Source organism: Zootoca vivipara, chromosome 6 (assembly GCF_965207765.1).
Source record: "Zootoca vivipara chromosome 6, rZooViv2.hap1.1, whole genome shotgun sequence".
NCBI lineage: Eukaryota > Metazoa > Chordata > Lepidosauria > Squamata > Lacertidae > Zootoca > Zootoca vivipara.
In genome coordinates, this window is record NC_142589.1 from 41,652,289 (window position 1) to 41,671,149 (window position 18,861).

Consider the following 18,861-nt stretch of genomic DNA (forward strand, 5'->3'; position numbering starts at 1 on the left):
ATAGCAGTTCAGACTATTTGCTCAGGATTGGCAGCTACATAGACGAATGGCAGCTTTTAATGCCCTATGTTTATGGCACCTTCTGCAGGCAGATCATGTGCTCTGCCACTGTGTTATGTCTTCTCCATATATAGTGACTGGGCTTTTTTTTTTTTAAGAATACAACTCTTGGTGACAAGAGCTGGAAAAATGTATTTTGACTTCTATTCCATTTCCCTGGAAGCTCTTGGGGGAATTCTCTGCTACAAAGACGTGGGTGTCCGATTCATGGAGGAGATGATCAAATTTCTCTTGCCCCATCAGTCATCACACCTCTTTGAAACGCCCTGGAGGTCTTCTGATTCTGAAATGCTGGAAAGAAATGTTTATACCATGACAGCTTCTAAGATAAGATAAGCATGGCTTTTAAATAAAATAAAAGATCAGCCGGTCTCAGCTTTGTGCTTGCTTGCTTGCATGCGTGCCTGTGAGTGTGGATGCACTTCAAACAAACCCTACTGAAATGCCGCTAATTTGACAGTGGTAGAAATGAAAAGAACCAGAAAGTCAGACAAAGATGCTGGAGCTGGTGACAGCTGGCGGGATGTTTACCTTGAAAAGGCCAATGATGGGGTTATATTATTGAACAAGGAGTCTAACACGGATTAACTCATTTAGTTCCAATGCAAATGAGAGATAAAGAGAAAACAGCTGCAGCCCATGTTTGCAATAGTGTAAATATCAGAATTGTAATACTCAATTAATTAGGACAAATTATGCGGGCAAGATACCAAATGAAGATCAGTAACCTCAAAACAGCAAGGAACGTGTTTGAAAGACTATAGACAATTTCTTCATCTCTGCTTTCTCTGCATAGGTGTGCTTAAAAACCTAAACCATTTGTGAACAGAACTTGAGTGCACAAGGAAAGAGCATTTCAGGGCTGAGTTCTGGGGAAAGCAAAACCAGCTCACTATACAGCAGTTTGGAAATGTCTTATTAAAACAGGGGCTTCTGTCTTCTCTGATGAGCACAGCTAAGACTCTCTGCCCTTTTAATTACAGGATCCCGAAGCCTTGTACCTTGTGCCTGATCGATACTTCTCTGTCAGCTGTCAATTGTCAAGAGTGTGCTCCAGCTCTTCTGAGCATTCCATTCCAGCCCTTTTCATCTTGAGAATGAAATTGGATACTGTGAGCTCTGGCCAGTTCAGGGCACTTTTGCCCAGGGTTCACACACTTAGCATCATTGAAGATTCTGCTGGCATAGAAGGAAAGTGCCATCAACTACCTATGCCGCACCTCCAGCAGTGATGGCTTGAACACAGGTGCTTTTTTAGCTCAACAGGAGTGGACAAATCCATAAAACCCATGCTGGATAACAACCAAATTGTTCTTACTGCTCTTTCAAACTCAAAAGCAAAGGCAGTCCAATGCTAACACAGCAGTAGACAGTTGAAAAGTCCACCAGCCAACGTTAAAGAGATAAGCCAGATAAGGCATCATGTGAAATACATTTAAAGTGCTAATTAGTTGACTCAATTTCCTAAAATGTTGTGGCATCTTCATTAACAGAGGGTCTTGTCTATAGCATCCTTCTGCAATCTAGTATTCTTCAGATGCTGTTGGACAACATCTATCCATCCATCCTTTTATTCGTGTGACACCTTTCCTTAATCAAACCATGCACAAGGTGGCTTACAACATGAAAAGAATTACATAATTATAAACATAACAAAAGCAAAACTGGATACAGAAATTACACAACCAATTTTCACATAAATCATAAAATCTAAAACAAAGATACCAAAAAATGTCAATAACAGCAGCAACAACAATCACCCCCCCCCAACAAAACCCCCTAAACCCCAGCCCAGGAGCAAAGCGTATGTCCAGACTGCCCAGGGCAGGTATGCAGGGCATTCCTCCAAGGGGACAGGACATGGAGGACACCCTCCTGGACCCAACTCTCCCAGGCCATGCAGCAAGTGTGAATGGGGGCACACTGCCAAGGATTTCCCCCCATTTTATAAGCCTTGTTTACAGTTCTCTATGAGTTGCAAATTTCTGCCTCTATATGCACAGTAGGACCCCACTTCAGAAACTTGCTCTTCAGCTGTAAACAAGAGTAAGGTGACAGGCCAAAGTTAGTGGGACTTGACTCTCCTTAATACAATTACCAAATAAATTCATTGAATAGAACTTTTGTCTTTTCTTCCGTTTTCCAAGAACATTTTTATGCATATTCCTTACAATAAGTATTTTTCAAAGCTTTTCATACTTTTTCTGTAAAGTATGCATTTTATCATTGTTGTTGTTTAGTCGTTTAGTCGTGTCCGACTCTTCGTGACCCCATGGACCATAGCACGCCAGGCACTCCTGTCTTGCATGGAGTTTTCTTGGCAGGGATACCGGAGTGGCTTGCCAGTTCCTTCTCCAGGTGGATCACGTTTAGTCAAAACTCTCCACTATGACCTGTCCATCTTGGGTGGCCCTGCATGGCATAGCTCATAGCTTCTCTGAGTTATTCAAGCCCCTTCGCCACGACAAGGCATTGGTCCATGAAGGGGATTTTATCATATAATACATATTTATGTGTAGTGAAACTGCATTGCAAAATCTGAAGAAGCATGTAACCAGATCAGGAATGAGCTTCACCCTTCTTTGCCAGAATACCTAGAAAACAAATGGACCATCCTGGAGAATAAAAGAAGAAAATCTCAGAAGGGAAGATTGTCCATTTAGGATGAAATTTTGCTGAAATGTCAGGGAAATCTCCCAGTGGTGGCAAATGCAAAAGTTTTCTCCCCTGTGCAGTGAGAAAAATCTACCCATTAAACTTTCCTCTCTTGTACAGCTTAACACTGCCTCCAAAGCTGCAGCCATTTCAGTTGTGTAGAAACTGTGGATAACTGAAATTGAAAACAAAAAGGAGGTGTATTTTTACTGGCATTTTCATTTTGATAGCAGGATGCAAAAATGTCATTTGAAATTGTGTATCATTGTCCAAAAGACACTCTCTAAGAGGAATCTCACTAGTTTGCTCCTCTGCTTTCCTTGACATAATCAGTATTTATGCTTGTAGACTACAATTCTAGATGTCGACGAACAGATGTTTCTTTGAGGAAGCGGCAGCCAGTGTAGTCAGGTGTATAAAGGCGGAAAGCATTTTTTTTTAAAAAAATCACATCAGGTTTTCGTTACTTTGAAAAATAATCAGTTCTTTAAAAGCAAAAGAAAAACTGTGTTTTCTCACTTGTACCTGATGTTGAAACTGACATGATTTAGCTGTTGAACATTTGTGTGCTGTTGGCAGTTGTTGTTTTTTTTAATTGTGTGTGTGTGTGTGTGTGTGTGTGTGTGTGTGTGTGTGATTCTGTTCCTAAATACAAATATTATGATCCACAGCAATGAAACCAGAAATACCATTATTATATTCAAAAGTGGGGATGTTGAATCTGTTGCCCTCCAGATATTGCTGTACCCATCAAGCTTAGACAGCATGGTCAGGGCCAATGGGAACTCTAGTTCATCAGTATCTGGAAGGCCACAAGTTCTCCACCCCTGCTCAAGGGAGAGATGTTTGCCACCTAGTAACACCAGAATCCATCTGGAAAGGTGCCTGCTGCTATTGGCTTCACCTGCCTGCCCATTTCACTGTGGTTGAATATTACTTCATGTGGCTGGTAGATGGCTTTTAAAATTCCCTGCAGTGCTTTGGAATGATGCTACTTTAGAGCATTGCAAGGAATTTAAAGTGGTGTACAACTCAAAAAGCAGAGACATCACCTTGCCGACAAAGGTCCATTTGGTTAAATCTATGGTTCTCCCAGTAGTGATGTATGGAAGTGAGAGCTGGACCATAAAGAAGGCTGATCGCCGAAGAATTGATGCTTTTGAATTATGGTGCTGGAGGAGACTCTTGAGAGTCCCATGGACTGCAAGAAGAGCCAACCTATCCATTCTGAAGGAAATCAGCCCTGAGTGCTCACTGGAAGGACAGATCGTGAAGCTGAGGCTCCAAGACTTTGGCCACCTCATGAGAAGGAAGACTCCCTGGAAAAGACCCTGATGTTGGGAAAGATTGAGGGCACAAGGAGAAGGGGACGACAGAGGACGAGATGGTTGGACAGTGTCTCAAAGCGACAAACATGAGTCTGACCAAACTGCGGGAGGCAGTGGAAAACAGGAGTGCCTGGCGTGCTCTGGTCCATGGGGTCATGAAGAGTCGGACACGACTAAGTAACTCAGCTCCTCCTCCTCCCCCCCCCTCACTGATGCTGCCCACTTTCTGAAGTCACCTAAAATCCTGCAGGTATGTGAGTGTGGATATTGCCCTCTATTCTGGTGTTAAGAGTGAACCAAATGGCATTTTTTGACCAATAAGTCTTCTGAACTTGGAACAAGCTCTACCACCCATGTGTGGTTATGGGATTATGGGGAGATGCTTTTTGAATCATAGAATTGTAGAGTTGGAAGGTCCCCAAGGGTCATCTAGTCCAACCCCCTTCAATTCAGGAAACACTATTGAATTGGAACTGGAATCCGATATGCTAGTGCACTCTGGTCTTGAAGCTTCTCTGGTGTCATCTGGATAGGGTTGCCTGGTCTCACAACTGGAACTGACATTCCAGCCACCTTCTTGGAGTCTCTAGGTATAAGGTGAGGTGTCATCTGCAAATCTGATGAGCATCCCCTCAATTCCTTTGTCCAAGTCATTTACAGAGACACTGAACAACAACAGGCCCAGGACAGACCCCTGTGGCACCTCACTTGTGGCTGCTTCAGGACACAGTTTGGAAATTTCCAAAAAATGCTTTGTGTTGCAAATCTTAAGCATCAGAAATGCTGTTTTAGAAGAATTAGTAGAGTGATTATGCTTGGTGGGCTATGTCCTCATGCTGGGTCATGTAATGGTCAGCCACAATCAATACTCAAGCAGCCCAGAGGTTCTTAACTGTACAATTTGGGGGCAAAGCACAAATACATGATGTGAATGTAATTTCCCTTAGCTTCTTGAATCATTTGCAAACTTATTTGACATGCACATTTTAAGCATAAGCTTCCCTGCTGGGAACCAACATAAACAAAACATCTAATGTTTTTGTAAAGAAAATGCAAATACAACTGTATAGCAAAGTGAGATGTAATTTTTCAGTGATTTATGTGCAATACCTCATTTGTGAATGTATATCATGTGTGGCAGGTATAACAAACAATTTTGCAGGTTTTCTTGCCTGCTAGAGCAGGTCAAGTCTTCTCTGAAAGTTGAATTAGATTCCACAAGTAATATTTTTTTTGGGGGGACTGGCTTTTTATCGCAATGTCAAATCACCAAACATGAAATACTTGAAGCTATTCAGAATTCTGGGGTTGCACATAGAGCAGCAGGAGAAGCCTGCTTAGCCTGAGGGCCACATTTATTCATGGGGAATCTTCCGCAGGCTGCATACCAGTGATGTGTGAAGTGAAAGGCAAAGTGGAGCAAGAATTCAGGGTCACATTTTCCAGCAGCAGCAAGCAGGGCAGGACTGATGAAGGCTATGGCTTGGGAAGTGGCATTGCTCCTGAGACTCCTGAAAGCCAGACACAGTGACCCGGAGAGCCACATTTCGCCCCCATAAAGCACATCAACATGCAAGTAGATAAATAGGTACTGCTCTGGCGAGAAGGCAAATGGCACTTCCGTGTGCTGCTCTGGTTCGCCAGAAGCGGCTTAGTCATGCTGGCCACATGACCCGGAAGCTGTACGCCAGTAAAGCGAGATGAGTGCCGCAACCCCAGAGTCATCTGTGACTGGACCTAGCAGTCAGGGGTCCCTTTACTTTTACCAGAGATTACCCACTCCAGTTATAATGGACATTAGACAAATCAACTTGGTTTGCATACTCGATTCCCTGATTTCCCATTCCCTTTCCTCCTCTGTTCCCAAGCATTCCAAAACTGGTTTATCTGCCAATCCCTCTTTCCAAGGAACTCTGTAAATTGTAGCTCTGTCAAGGGAATTTGGGTCTCCTAACAACTCCCAGAAGCCTTAAACGACACTCCCCATGATGCTTTGTAGAAAGTCATTTGATAGAGCAGTATGGTGTGGATGTGTCCTAAACTTCAAGTTAGGTGCATTTTCAAAAATGGGGAACTATGGTTTAAAGACAGGATCTTAAACCACAATCTGAATTTTATAAACTGACATTGAATTATGTTTTGAATGTAAGAGACCAGCATGTTTTAATTAAAAGAGGGTGTACCGGTAAACACAAAGCAGGTCTCCTTGCTGGCTGCTAAACACTCCTGTTTCTTAATTATCATTGATCAGCTTTTAAAGTGATGTCGCGATGTACAGTATGTTACCAAATCCAAATGGTTCCACCAGGAGTGGGGAACCTATGCATCCCTCCCAGATGTTGCTGTACTCACTACAACTTCCATGATTCCTGACAATTGACCACGACACTACTAGGTCTGATGGGAGCTGAAGTCCAACAGTATATAGAGAGCAATAGATTTCCCCATCCAGCTGGTACTCTAGATTTAGAAATTTTGCTTCTAAATCTAACATCATAATTCAAGTCTGGGGAAATCATAATAAAATCCCTTTGGCAAAAATGAGGAGGGGGGGACAATGGAAGGACTCCCCCCTCATTGAAAATATTAACTTCAGCTCTGGTAATTGTTAGTCTGAATTGCAAAAAGTCCATCTTCAGACATCATGGCTTAGTTGTTGATTCCATATGTTTGCACATCAGGCTTTTTGGCCTCTGTGTCATCTTAATTTGATATTCTGCTGTGCTCTGTACTCTCTTCTTATGCACCATATGCTGAGTTAAAAAGGATGTTAAGAGTCAACAGTGGCATTTTCTACTTACTCCTAACTAGTGCAACCAGCTGTGGAAGGGGTGGACCACTGAGGAATGAGGCAAACCACATGTCCACAATTTATATTGCTGCCAATAATTCACACAATGTAGTATTCTTCAGATGTGTATTCTACAGAAAAATTGGTGTATCATAAGTACACCATATATACTTACAAATAACTGCATATATGAGTCTTGCTAATGCGGGGGATCCATATAGACTAAAGTTCTACTTATATATATGTGTCTAGGATTGGCCACCATTCTTGGTGTCTCATTGGGTCCAGTGTGGCTACAGTCTAGGATACAATGTGAGATGGGGTGGGGTGGGAAAGCCTGTTACTGGCTCCAGGTTGAGGCAGTCTGACAATTAGTATCAGATGCTTATTTGCAAATTATTTTTTAGCTCATAGGAAAGAGCTACTGTATGTGCGGACCACATACAGAGAATATTTGCTTGTTAATATAGTGAATCCACAAGCATACTTTCCACTCCCCACAACCCCCACTCCCAATGTACTGAGAATGAATGTAATAATGTAGCAACAACAATATTGTGGACAAATCATTGTTCGATGGCCAAAATAACTTCTTTTCTCTAACTTATTAAAAATATGGGCTAGATATAAAGCTTAGTTAAGACCTCCAAAATCACCAGTTGCATCAGCAACAGATTATCCAGATTTCAATATAGATCCTGGAGAAGTTAGACTCTAGAGAATGCCAAGGGATACACACAGATACTGTGATGTAAGTGTAGACAACAATATCCTAGCCTACAGTGAGCTCAGGAATAAGATGAACAGGATTAATCTTCCTGTGTGTGTGTGTGTGTGTGTGTGTGTAAGTATAATATCTGTATTCCTTTTTGAGGGAGAATTCGTCCTAAACAAAAAATGTACAAGCTTTGAAATTTAACTATTGAACATAACAACAGTCTAGATTTACAACTGCTTTTCAGTTTAAATTTGAGTTTCAGACAGAAAAGAGGATATATAATAAAGCTGGCTCAGGACATCAGGGAGAATATATTCTAGTATCCTGAACCCCTGGCCTACCCGGCAGCAAGTCAGTATGTCAAATTCAAAGTTCAAAGACCAGGGTTCAATACACACAAGCAAAATCCAAAGTTCATAGTCCAAAATCCAGGGTCAATTCAAATAGGTCAAGTCTGAAGTCCAGCAGTCGGGATGCAGTCTAGAACAGGCATCCCCAAACTGCAGCCCTCCAGATGTTTTGGCCTACAACTCCCATGATCCCTAGCTAACAGGACCAGTGGTCAGGGATGATGGGAATTGTAGTCCAAAACATCTGAAGGGCCAAAGTTTGGGGATGCCTGGTCTAGAATCAAACCCAAAGCCTTCCCTTAGAGGTTCAGGAACATCCAAGCCAAGGTCCACCAAGATAGGCAGTTGAGAAAACACAGTACCTCAGCTCTGCTGCCTTTTATAGTTTGCATGGTGATTGCAGCATCTATACTTGAAGAGGAATTTGACCCTCACCTGTTGCAAGCCTACTCCAGCTGAGGAATCACACCTCCTCCCAGAGCTAGTGAGCCTCACCTGTACAGCTAGGGAGCTGGGCTATGGGCCCTTGCCTGTCTCAGCCTCCTGGAGTGCCCCACCTGTTGCTCCCTGTGCCTCAGAGCCAGCCAGTTCATGCCATCTAGTATGTTTTGAAGATGTATGTGAAGAGGGAGTCTTTATTTATTTGTTTTATATGGATGTTAGAGAAAACAGCTGGAATATAACCAGAGGGCATCCAATGATTGTGTGAACAGAAGACAGGTCATGCAATCAATCTATCTCTGTACCCTCTTCACCCCTGAAGCCCCTTGTACCTGCAAAACCAGATGGGGGGTACCTGGAGAATTGGGGTGTGTGTCATACTGAGCTTCTACTGGAGCAAGGTAACTCTTCCCAATTTCATGTGAGTCACTCCTCTCACTACAGCACCAGAACCATCACTCTCCAGAGAGCCCTTACCTTCTGGTACAGATGGGAAGAAATTCAATGAAGTTTGCATTTAAAGATGAATCTATCAAATTTGCACCTCCCAAAACAATGTGAGAACCAAAACACAACCGTCCTTAAAAATTCATACTGACCCCGAATATTGTGATGCAGTACTCCAATCAATGTTTACAAAAATACACATACTATTGTAAAAGTGTAGATAGTAATGCACATATGTGAAAATAGGATACAAAAAAATGCATTGCTTGCAAATATATGTATTTTAGTCAGTACTGTATTGCATGCAAATATGTGTTTGTTAGGAAAAATCCATACTGAAAAGCTAATGAATTTTTGTGAGGATTTCTATTTTAAAACTTCTCAGATTGATGCAGAATTGTGGAGAATGGAAGACTCAGTTTAAGTCAGAAACTGAAGGAAATGAAATTGACATTGCCAAAAATCTTGATGAATCTCTTTATGAATATTTGCAGTAGGGGAAAAAGAAATCTTGCAACTGTTTCTGTGTAGAATATATGGTACTGGGATAAGTAGACCGGTGATCTGGCACCACGCATGGTAGCTTCGTACATGCAACCTGAACTCTCTGAGCAAGTTGAGTTCTCACAATGGCATATCAAAACTTTGCCTTTTCACTAAAATATGGTGTAATACAGTAATAGGCTCCCTTCCGTTTGCTTTCCTGTAGAGTGGTAGAAAATGCCACTTAAATGTCGTCTCATGAGCTCTATTTTGATGGAACTTGGAGCATCAAAATTATGTGCCACTTGTCCTGCTGGGCTTGATGTTTGAGTTGGTCACTTACCCCTCACCAAAACAGAGGAAATGCATCACCAAAAATGAAGTCAAAAAGAGGACACATATTTGCAAATGATAATAGTGACTAATTATTACTGTACCTGCAATAGAAATACAATACATTTCACCATGGGGGGGGGGGACACTGTGACCACAGGCAACATTTGCACCTTTGCAGTCCATTCTCCAGGTGCTACCAGTTAATGGGCAGCTTAAAGCTCCCTGCTTTCACTTCCTAGGGTTCTTCAAACTGGATTTGGATCAGGCTGTCTTTCAAACAGATCTCATTCAGACAGTAGTCTGTGAGTCCTTCAAACAGAGGGTGGTTCTTGTCAAGTTGGATACATAGTCACTCTTGTTTGCCCCTTTCTTTTTTCAGCACCAAGCAGATGCTGCTTAGGTGCTTGCTCTTGATGAAGCAGCTCCAAGAACTCTTATTCCCTTTCTAGGAGTTATTTATCTTTCAACCAGCTGCACACCAGCAAGCCTTTCAACAGAGGAGTGCTCTCTGGAAAGTAGCTCACACGGCCACCTTATTTATGACCCTTTCAAACCAAGCCTGAACATCAAATGTGCAATATGATATTTTGTTAAAATTAATTTGCCATTATATAGGGAAGTTACTCCCTTAATTGATGGCTATTCTGGTTAGCATTCAATTTTATTACACTGTGTGAATGTTTACCCATTATTGATGGCAGGCAGTGATTATGATCTAACACAAGTGGCATTTACATTCCTAGCTGTGTTGTGTGCAAGAATTTTGAAGTCCTCAAAATAATCTCTCATATCAGTGACTTGCTTGTTCCAGGGCTCCTCACACTCCTGCTTTGGCTTGCTTCTGCTAGAAGATGCCATAAGAAGTTGCAGAAGCATTCCTGCTTTAATCTTTCTTACCTAACTCCCTTCCCCAACCTGGCACCCTCCAGATGTTTTAGAGTGCAATTTTCTTCAACCTTGAACATTGGCCCTGATGAGTTTTAGTTCAAAACATCTGGGAAGCAGGCTGAGAAAGGCTGATCCATTCTGTGCTTTCTCATTATGCAATTGTTTATTTTCCATTGGTTAAAAAATGCTGGAAATATTTTTATTTGATTTCAGCAAGTTTCATAACAAAAAACATTGTCTGAATCATAAGCCTCAACTTGTACAAAAACAAAGTATTGGGTGCTTTCAGATACGGGAATTACTGCATTAGTTTTCCTGGCTATAATGATAGCACTTCTGTCTCTGTTTCTAATGTTCCTTTTACACTGCATTACTTGTTTCATTATGGAACTGTGGCTTTTTGCCATGTTGTATTAAATTTCATTCACACCATTGGCTGTGGTGTGACAGAACAGTGTCTGCTTAACCACTGCTCATGCCAGCCAGCAAATCCTTCCTCGGTCCTATACCAACCTGGAGTTGGCACAGGGTTTGGGTCCAATGCCACCCAGTGATGGCAGTGGGGCTGGGTTTTCAAGCAGTGGGCCCTGGGCTGGTTTACTCCCTCTCCACCCTATTTTGAGGGACTTTGTGGCAGAGGAGATAATGCCAGCATCTCTTTGTAGGTGGAAGCTCACACCTGTTTGGGTTGAGAATAGGGATACTTCTGTGCCATCCACACACACACAAGCACAGTACATCAAGGATTTGGCTTGCAGCCACAGTCCTTAAATGTCAAAGAAGTTTTGCAAACATAGCTTCATAAACTTATTCAGTAATACCAGGCTTGGTTCATAAAAAGGAAATTGTAATAAATACACAATCTTCCAGTGATTTAAAAGCCTGAATAATTTGTTCTTTGGGGTAAAAACATATTTGCAAAACATAATTGTCCTAGAACTGGTTATATCATCTGCTCAAAATATACTTCTGCAGCTGTAGTATGTGAAATGGCAGAGTTGGTATTTCATAGAGCCTTAATGTCCATATCCGTGCATTTACATGTATGTGTGCTAAAGAGGGAAAAAAGACTTATAGAATGAAAGTTGGAGCAATCCACCCACCCACTGATCATCTTGGATGTAAAAAAAGTTTCAGCAAGACTAGAGAAATCTCTTAGTGATGTTCCACACGTCTCTATTACAGACATTTAATAGAAGTCCATTATTACCTTTGTTTGGCACTAATACTAACTTCACAGTGTGGCTAATTAAATAAGTTAGCCAGGGAGACAGATATCCCCTGCCAAATTATGTTTGATATGTGCCTTTAGACACTTTCATGGTTTGATGTCAGACATTATTTCCATTACTCACCTATGAATATTTCCAGAATTTCCAAATGCAGCACGCTTTAGCGAAGTTCAGAGATATCAGATCAGAAAAGATCCCAATAAGTAGGCCAGATAAATTGGCAGAACACTTAGCAGGTAAACCCCCAAGGTGTAGAGAAATAAAGAATGCACCTGCAACCTATATGCATAGTGCAAAACCTAAGTATAATATTATTTTCAGTAGAATACAATTGGATGATTTGAAGCTGAGAATGAAAGCATTTTATGAACTAAGGAGTGGTTAAAATGTGAGCATTCAAGAGGAGGTTGCAAAGCTGAATCTGCCCTTGCTCACATTAAAAGGGACTTCATGGGGCACCAGGGAACTCAGAAAGCTAAGATGTGCAAGGCTATGGATGCCTGACGTTAAAGCATTTCCATGAGACCAAAGTTTGTCCTGTGTAAGAGAATAAGTCTAAGCCCTCTCCAAAGTTTTGTTCAATGTTGCATACAATGGGGAGCAGATCCTGGAAAGTGTCATTTATTTCCCAATTCCCCTTGACCCTATTGCTCTCACTAGTAAAAGGCTATTCTTTGTAAATTCTTGAAAAATCTCTCTTTTTTTCTTTAACTGTCCTTGCCTATGAATGTGCTTGTCATTCAACATCAAATGAGCTCCTTCAAACCATCTGATACCTTCAGGGGTCTGAAGCAAAGCACTTTTTTCCTACACTGGGATGTTTCTAGGAGAAATATATTGAAACATCGTATCAAATCCCGATTCTCAGTTGAACAAATGAGCATCTTCAGTGCAGCTCAGAAAATCTTATGGTGATAGGATGTAGGAGCACATTCAGTATAATCAGGGCCAATCAATACATTATGTTAATGGACCTTTACATTTAAGACGCAGGTTATTGTGCTTTTTTTTATTTAAAAAAATGCAAATTGAATCAGTTGTGTTGGGGGGTGGGGCTGATAATTAATGGGATCAGAAAAGATGTGAAGGAAAACATTAACAATTTCTACTGTTCCTTCTGGTTTCAGAGAATCATGGAGTTCGAAGGGGTCATCTAGTCCAACCCCCTACAATGCAGGAATCTCAGCTAAAGAATCCCTGACAGATGGCCATCCAGCTTCTGTTTCAAAGCTTCCAATGAAGGTTGGAATAAAGGTTCCAATGAAGGTACAGGGTTAACCAATAAGGTGCCTTTTAGTTGTCACTGGAGTCCAACTCTCAACACCTCTAATCATTGACCATTCTGACTGGGACTGCTGTGAGTTGGAATCCAGCAACATATGGAGGATGTCAAATAATTAATTTTTAAAAAATCAAAACTCAGAAAAGGAATTATTACTATTACTATTATTATTACCTTATGTAGTTTACACCAGTAGAAGATATATTATCTTAAAGATTAAGCACTAAATGCATACATATTCCAAAGCATTCCAAAGCATTCAGAACTAATGAGGGATTAATTACTTCACTCCATGTCTTCAGATAAAAATGTCTACAAAGCTTTTCGTCAATTGTGTCTTATGTCAAACTGTTGCATCAATTAATTACGCGTTTCCCCAACAATTATCCACTACAGTGATTAAGGCAAATGAAAATAATCTCACAATTAATTTTTACTTTTAAAAAAAGTAGACATTGAGAACAAGAACTGAGGGTAAAACCTCACCAAAACTTCAAGAGGAAGGGCATCTGCAAAAGACACTCTGCTGCCCCCAGGTGCTGTGGAGGACACTATGCTGTTGCCAGTATTAAAGGAAGATTGAACTGCCAGTCCAATTGGCTTCTGTATGTGGAAAGAAGAAGGCACTATATTGCCCGTCGCTTCTGGCCGCAAAGTGTCTAGGACCAATCTTTGGATTTAGAAAGGTTTTCTGAATTAAGAAAGCATCGCTTCACAGCAGTGCTGTGAGTGCTTTCTAGTGAGGCAAAGCCAGATGACAGCGGGTTGTATATGTTAGATGCAGCCGAAGAGGCAGGCTGAGTTTGTGGTTGGTACTTTGCTGGAAGGGACTATGCCAATTGCATGGCAAGGTGGTCTGCAATTGGCTGGATCATTCAAACATGCATGCCAACTAGAACGGTATCATAGAAAGGCAGCTCCTACAGTGCTGCAGCTATGTGGGGAAAGGGCCTAGTATATATGAACTTGTATGGCTGATCTAAGAGGAGGCAGTGTCACCGCTATTGAAAATTGCCCTCCCTTAGTCCACCCATGACTCTTCATTCTTAATTGCCTTGTTCTATGTGATTGGATTTTGTTCCATTTCTCCAAGCTCACCAGAAGACAAAGGGCAAAATAGAGCTTCGGTCTTCCACCAGAAGGATACAGCCGGGGAGCTTCTGCCTAACAGGAGGGCTAGGCCTACTTTAAATGCTGTTGTCACAATGGTGAGGGTGGGGGAACCACTCCACACTACTTCTTATCCCATGTATATCAGTAAGGATATCTATGTATATCATTTCTGTAAAGGTCTCCCTAAATGTCAGCAGTGTTTCAGCAGTATAAAAATGAAAGTACTTTGGGAGGAAATACAGAACCAAAGCTAATACTTTTAAAGATAATGTATTTTGAAGATACATAATGGGGGGGGGAGAGACTCAGATTTGCTCTGAGGCACATGTTACAGCATTATTTTCAATGTATGGTAAATGACAGTTGCCATCTTCCTACATAATAGCAAATGAATTACATTCATGATCTCCCATAATGCTATGCAGGGGGGGGCGACATTTATGTGAGATATAAGCTCTCTTTGGAAGGCTTACAGCACATGGGGAGCAACCTCTAAAGAAAGCTATACTGTACAGTGTTTGATGTGATCTGCTACACAACAGCCTTTGATATTGACTCTGCTGTGTGAAAACCCTGCCCTGCGCATCTCCCAATGTCCCAGGTACTAGAGATGACTGCTTTACTCAAATCCATGCTGTTGTTTAAAATGACATTTTCTTTTCTCAGTTACCCTCCACCCCCACTTTACTCAACCTTCTGCCATTGTTTGAGTACATTGTGAAGATACACTGAAAGGAGAGAAAAAATGGGTTGTTTTAAACTTCTCCCAGATGCATTATACTCATTTACAAGCAATATTTATTAACATTCAAATACATACATGTCCAACATCCATCAACTGAACTGAATATTCTGTAATAAACAAGCATAATTGTCTTGCTCGTAAGATTCTATTCACCTTAAAAATACAGTACCATAAATCAGTATGGTGTGTGTGGGTGTGGGTGTGTGTCCAGAGGAAGGAGGAAGAGGATTCCAGAAAGGTGTGTGGCCAGGACTGGGAAACACTGGGGCAAGCTGGGGATGGGAAAAGGAGAGGTTGGTATAGGAAGTACTAATGATGAGGGTCAGTGCACAGGAACCAGAGCCACAGGGTCCATCACCAGAGCTGGAGGAGCCCCAATGTCTACAAATATGGCACTCTGAGGCATAGGGAGCCATGCGTGGAGCTCTCCAAGAGGCTGAGGCAGGCAAGGACCTACAACACAGCTCCCTAGCTGGCCAGGTGGGGCTCACTAGCTCTGGAGGGAGGTGTGTGTTTTCTCAGCTGGAGTAGCCTTGGAACAGGTGAGGGTCACATGCCTCACCAAGCCTGGATGCTGGAATCACCATGCAATGTATAAAAGGGCAGCAGAACTGAGGTGCTGTGTCTGGTCAAATACCAATGTTGATGGACCTTGACTTGGAGGCTCCTGGACCTCCACAGGACTGTGCTTCAGGATTGACTAGACTGTATCCTAACTGCTGGACCTTGGACTTGGCTACTTGGATTGACCCTGAACCTTGTTTCCGGACCTTTGGACTTTGTTTGCATGGATCAACCCATAGAATTTGAACTTTGGACTTGGCATACTGACTTGGTGCCAGGTAGGCAAGGGGTAGGCCTGAGTGCTCCCTGGAAGGACAGATCGTGAAGCTGAGGCTCCAATACTTTGGCCATCTCATGAGAAGAGAAGAATCCTTGGAAAAGACCCTGATGTTGGAAAAGATGGAGGGCACTAGGAGAAGGGGACGACAGAGGACAAGATGGTTGGACAGTGTTCTCGAAGCTACCAACATGAGTTTGACCAAACTGCGGGAGGCAGTGCAAGACAGGAGTGCCTGGCGTGCTATGGTCCATGGGGTCACGAAGAGTCGGACACGACTAAACGAATAAACAACAACAACAGGCGAGGGGTTCAGGACAGTGTGCAAAGGAGGAGAAGAGTGGAGCAGGCATGGCAATGGAAGTGGTATGTATTCATGCAGGAGCTGAAAAAAGAAGTAGGAAAAGCTAGGGGAAGGTGACGGTGGTGTGTGAAACTGGGGTGATCTGTGTGCAAGGAGAGTTGAAATAAAAGTAATAGAGTGGAGGAAAAAGAGGAATGAAGGTAATAATGGGGATCCAAAGGGGTTGTATAAAGGGGGGAATAGGAGGAATGGGAATGGGTTTGAAGATGAAAGCAAGGACATGTAAAGGTCTGAAGAATTAGAGGGGATGGTGGCTTCATAATAGGGTGGAAGATTAAAAGGGTGCTTAGTAGTTGCAAAGTTTGGAAGGAGGAAAATGCAGGAGGTTACCATGGGGTGGTTTCTGTGCAGAGGGGTGGCACAAGAGGAGGACGGCAAAAAATAGACATGGGAGTGCAAAGCAGGGCTGCAGAAAGAGGAGAGAATTTACCTCAGAAATGGGGTTGGGAAAGGGAAACGTGAGCTTAGGAGTTGCATGGGGTGGGAGGGGGGAAGTTCTAAGGGTTTAATGTGGGTGGACTGGCAAAGAGGATGATGAGCAGAATGAGCGGAGGTGCAGCTCCTAGAAACTCACCAAAACAAACAAACACAACCCAAGCACAAGTTAAACCTATTTTGGAGAATGCAGATTATAAAGTAATAATAATCCACCTGCATGCACTCGTATCATACAATCAGATAAGTTGTGGAAACAGAACCAACGACAGCTCTTTATCTCCACATCCCCAAATAAAAGCAGGAGGGGTATTGAGAAACTCTAGAATTCCTGATTGCCTGTTGGAATATAAATAATTATTGAAAGCGTTAGGCAGCGAGGAATATGAAGTGAGACAAACAGTTTGATCAGCTCATTATATAGCAATGAACCGTACATAATCATGATGAGGAATGGATTTAACTTGTGGCTGTGAATGTGACATTTTAACAGACTGGCAGTGGTGACTAGCACACAGAATGAGGCTCTTGCACAGCTTCTAGCATGTGTGTGACACTGTTTGTATGAGCCACTTGTCAAGCTGGCGATCCTGCAGCAACCTTAAAACCAATGGGCAAGTTATTAAAGCAGTTCGAGTGATGCGTGCCTAGGTCTTGCTCCCCCCCCCTTTTTGCATGAAGAACATAAATACGAAGCAAAATTTATTTATTTAGTACCCCTGGCTTTCAATCAAATGATTCTCTTGGTGGCTTACAGGAATATTGTAATATCAAAAACACATAAAAACTACACAAGTCTGCAGTCTTTAATCCTCTGGCCAATGGGTGGGGCCAGAGTGCTTCCTTTCAGCTTTGCACCCTGAGGACTCTAGGTAGTTTAGGCATAAGACACCGCCTTATTAGTTAGACACTAGGTCCACCTGGCTCGGCATTGTCCATGATGACTGGTCGTTACTGTTCAGGATTTCAAACAGGGCACATTCTCAGCGCTACCTGAAGATTCTGGGGATTGAAGCCGGGCCCTTCGGCATCCTCTATCACTGAGCCATGGCCACAGTGTGTTACATCTGGCAGGGTGGCGAAAGCAAGCTCTCTGCAGCTGCCACCTCTCCCTGGCCAATGAATGAGACCAGGGTAATCTCTCCCCATGAAAGCAAGTTAAAGTGGAAAAAATGCCACCAAAAAGTCAGTGTATATGGACCCAAGAAGTATTGGGGTGAAGGAGAGTGATAGATGAAGGACCTGAAAGTTGTGGAAAGTGGCAGATAGACAATAGTTACCCCAAAATTGTTAATAAAAAAATGAATAACAGAATGCATGATGAAACAAAATAAAAAAAATCCTTCCAGTAGCACCTTAGAGACCAACTAAGTTTGTCATTGGTACATGCACACGAAAGCTCATACCAATGACAAACTTACGGTAGTTGGTCTCTAAGGTGCTACTGGAAGGATTTTTTTTTATTTTATTTTGTTTCGACTATGGCAGACCAACACGGCTACCTGTAACTAGAAGAATGCATGATGCATAGGTTTCAAACCTGGAGATGCCAAGGATTAAACCCAGAACCTTCTGTGTGCAAAGCGAATCCTCTACCTCTGAGCTATGGTTCCCTATAGCTCCAGTAGGCTATAACTTAAGCCAGGGGTAGGCAACCTAAGGCCCAGGGGCCGGATGCGGCCCAATTGCCTTCTCAATCTAGCCTGCAGACGGCCCGGGGATCAGCATGTTTTTACATGAGTAAAATGTGTCCTTTTATTTTAAAATGCATCTCTGGGTTATTTGTGGGGCATAGGAATTCGTTCATTTCCCCCCCAAAAGTATATTCTGGCCCACCACATGGTCTGAGGGACAGTTGACCGGCCCATGGCTAAAAAAGGTTGCTGATCCTTGACTTAAGCCCATTATATCTAGTTCTGCCATCACTGGTGCAAGCAGAAAGCTCTTTCCCCCCCTTCTGCATGATTTCCAGTTTGTGAATTCCCAGCGAGCAAAGGAGAGAGTGGGGAAAGCTTGTGGGCTGCATCTGGGAGTCCACCACCCACTGCGGTAGAGTTGGCAGGTAGGTGATAAGAATGGTCCCTTTTTAAGCTGACCCACTTTTAATTATAAGGCTGGAGCTTTTATGTGAGCTTTGGGATTTTGGAATCGGTCAAAGGCTGCAATTTTCTATAATGGCTTTCTGAATCTTGAGCTCTGTGACCTCATGTTTATTTAGAATTGATGCTTCATGTCTGACACTGCATAACTATAACTGTATACAATATATCTATATCTCCTTTGCACAGCAGAATACACAATGGCAAAAAAAGGGAGACTTGACACTTTTCAGGCGGGAGCAAGTCCTTTGCT